The sequence below is a fragment of the Lycium barbarum genome, chromosome 3 (genome assembly GCF_019175385.1).
Source record: "Lycium barbarum isolate Lr01 chromosome 3, ASM1917538v2, whole genome shotgun sequence".
In the NCBI taxonomy this organism is placed as follows: domain Eukaryota; kingdom Viridiplantae; phylum Streptophyta; class Magnoliopsida; order Solanales; family Solanaceae; genus Lycium; species Lycium barbarum.
In genome coordinates, this window is record NC_083339.1 from 76,028,259 (window position 1) to 76,032,128 (window position 3,870).

Consider the following 3,870-nt stretch of genomic DNA (forward strand, 5'->3'; position numbering starts at 1 on the left):
GTATGTATATGTATATGATATGAAAATGTTTTCAGGGGAAGTGGGGAAAGGTGAGGCGCTATAGACGCATAGCCACCTGTACAGCTGGCATATCATGATTCCATCCCGGACGCGGGGTGCCCGGACGCGGGATATATGGGTGATGGATCGGGCCGTACGTTCCACGGCAATATATTTATATATGATAATATATGGATCGGGCCGTACGTTCCACGGCAATATATTTATATATGATGATATATGGATCGGGCCGTTCGTTCCGCGACAATATATTTATATATATGATGATGAATGGACCGGGCTGCACGTTCCGCAGCAATATATGATATGATGATGGATATGAAGTAAGTCAGCATGTGCTATTCCTTTTATAAGTGACAGTCATATACAGTTGCTCCTTATTGATGCTTCATTTATCTCATTGACGTATTTTCATTGTTATGCCTTACATAATCAGTACAATATTCGTACTGACGTCCGTTTTCTTTGGACGCTGTGTTCATGCGCACAGGTAGACAGGGAGACGGCGCCGACCTATAGGAGCTATCAGCAGATTTTCAAGAGCACTCTATTATTCCGGAGGTGCTAATCTGGTTATACTTTTGTGTGTATATATATATGTATATGTATTTTGGGCATGACGGGGTCTTGTCCCATCCATATGTCTAGCACTCCTGTAGAGGCTCGTAGATGCGCAGTGTGGGTTAGATGGTCTCACGAGATGCTATTTAGTATAAATGTTATTTTGATGGCCAAAAGGGCATATATATAAGTATTTATGTTTTATATGGAATATAATTTTCCTAAGATTTGACTATAAAAGTGATAAAAGAGCATTAGATGAGTATGATGAGACATAGAACGATTGGTGCTCGGTAGTTAGCCCCGGGTACCCGTCGCAGCCCCTAGTCGGGTCGTGACAACTCCGTGCTGGCTGAGAAGGATATCTACCCTGCTGCTGAGGCTGCCTGCCTCGAAAGTGACCCGGATAGCCAGCCGATCTAGCCCTCTTATGCTGGCCTCTATCATAATCTCTGTCTGACTGACGTCCCCTGTGTCGATCCTCTACCCCCTGTGCATATGCCTGTACTCGAGCAATATCCGTACCTGGCTGAGAAGCCATTATCATACAGCTATCAACCAAGTAACGATCCAGCCCCATCACATAATGATGTACTCTATCAGCCATATCAGCTACAATAGTGGGCGCATGCCTAGCCAACGAATCAAACTCAAGGCTATAATCTCGAACGCTCCTGCCATTCTGCCTCAGATGTAAGCATCTATCAACTCTGGCTCGCCTCATCTCTGGAGGTAGAAAATGGCCAAGGAAGGCCTCCACGAACTCATCCCATACCGCTGGAGGAGCACCCTCGCCCCTAGACAACTCCCAGGACTCATACCAATTAACAGCTACATCACGCAACCGATATGAAGCTAACTCAACAGACTCAGTCTCTGAAGCTCTAATTATCCTCAACGTACGCTGCATCTGCCGAAAAAACTCCTGCGGATCCTCTGCGGGCTTTGACCGTAGAACTCTGGGGGATTACAAGTCAAGAAATCACGAGCCCTCAAACTATCATGTCTATTCGCATAGTCAACCCCTAATCCATGCCTGCGAGCCTGCCCTACCGCTAATCTGGTCAGTAACTGAACTGCATCTCTCATGGACCTATCCTCTGCCCCTGGCTGAGGAGCGGGAGGCTCGGGTACTGGAGCCTCGGGAGCTGGCGGTGGAGCTGCCCCCTGATCTGCAGCTGCTCTAAGCTCCTCTGGTGGTGGCGGTGTAGCAGAGCTCGCTGACTGAAGCACAACCTCAGGCATAGACTGGGCACGGGCCCTAGTAACTCTCCAGGTCTGGCTAGTCTCTCCCGCTACTGCTTTGCCCTTCTGGGCAGCTGTCGCTTTCTTTAGAGGCATCGCGGTAAACATAATAATCTGTTAGGGAGGAATTATCCTGATAATACAGCTCTATCGCACGATCTAGAGTAAGAAGGAAAGATAACATCCTAAATATCCTGTAGCCTCCTGTTTATAGATGTAGTGCACAACACACCGATAAACAAGACTCTACTAGACACGGTCTGTAGACACTCCGAGGATGAACTGCTCTGATACCACTTTTGTCACGACCCAACCCCGTAGGCCGTGACTAGTGCCCGAGCTGGACACTCGTATACACACCTGTTAGCTATAATCAGTCCACAACTAGCTTGATACGGAACTTATATATAAAAAGACAAGACATATCAAAGCTGTCGCATATATATATATCAAGGCAACCTGTCTCCTATGGAATCACAACTACCAACATATAACATCGTACGTGAGCTGGCAAGGCTATCACAACATATGGGGATATCCCAACCATACATACGCAAGCCGACAAGGCTGCAACTACATACAACATCCCAGAATATATATACGTACGCAAGCCGACAAGGCTGCGACTACGAATGGGAACGTCCCAAAACATAAGTCATACTAACACAGCAGGACAACATATATAACCCACACACATGTCTACAGACTTCTAAGAGTAACAACAGTAACACATGATGGGACAAGGCCCCGCCGTACCCCTGGACAAAACGCATATATACAACAAAAGGTTCTGTACCAAAATCTAGGCTCTGGGACAAGGGAGCACTCCAAGATAGCTGAATAGGAATCCTAAGCTGGCAGATCACCAAAGCGAGCGTCTGTACCTGAGGGCATGAAACGCAGCCCCCCGAAGAAAGTGGGTCAGTACAAGAAATGTACTGAGTATATAAAACATGAAATACAATAAGAAAGATCATAACTAAAGTAGAGATTCCAGGAGACAAGTATAATATCCAAGAAGTCACTGTGACTTACAATGAAATCATGCATATCATTATCATACACCGTACCCGGCCCATTATGGGACTCGGTGAATAAAGTCGTGTACACGTATACCATACCCGGCCCATCGTGGGACTCGGTGCCATAATCATATCATTGCATCATCATATCATCATATAGCGTACCCGGCCCCTAGTGAGGGACTCGGTGGATAATGTAGTAAAATATGCGTGATAACATACCCGGCCCGGGACTCGGTGAAAGATGTAACAACAGTATGCATGAGCAGAGTAGTGAGTAACCATATGCAACTAAATCATCATCTGAGACTCAATAGATAAGTGGACTAACTAACACTCGAATCTCAAAACGATAGTCATGTTAAGTTCTCTCTAAATGTCATTATGGACTATATTAAGTAAAGTCTTAGGGATCACAGACATGTGTCAAATTAATACAAGACAGCTTATGAAAGTTAAAGACATTAGTCGTTATACAGTCCTTTAAGAATAGGAACTTTTATGTATCATTTACTGTCCAATCATATAGGAAACTCGAGGGCAGTAGCTCGACTACTTTAAGAGTTCTAACATCAAGAAGTGAATAAGAATCATAAATCATGCTCGGAACTTGTGAATAGAATTACCTAAGGCTCTTATCAGTACTTACATCTAGGACATGCCAAAATAAAGTGTTATAGCCCGTATTTTGTACGTTCAGAAAATTCGAGGTACTTGCGAAAAATTAGCGGCAAGACTATTTTCCGAAATTATTTTAACGCACAAGTTTTTGGCGAGTATTATTTATGAATATTATTAGTATGGAAATATTGAGAAAGACTAAGGGAAAAAAGGGAAATTCACAAAATGGCTTATGGTAATATTGCAAAAGGCTAGGGGCAAAACAGTAATTTCACAAAGTGTTCAAGAATGTTTTTGGACGGCCAAAGTGTTCAAGAACCTTCTTGAAGGCCTTTTCTGTAAGAGACTTTCTTTCTTGCCTGAGGCTGCTGAAAGAGAAGAAAAGGAAAGGGGGTACTAA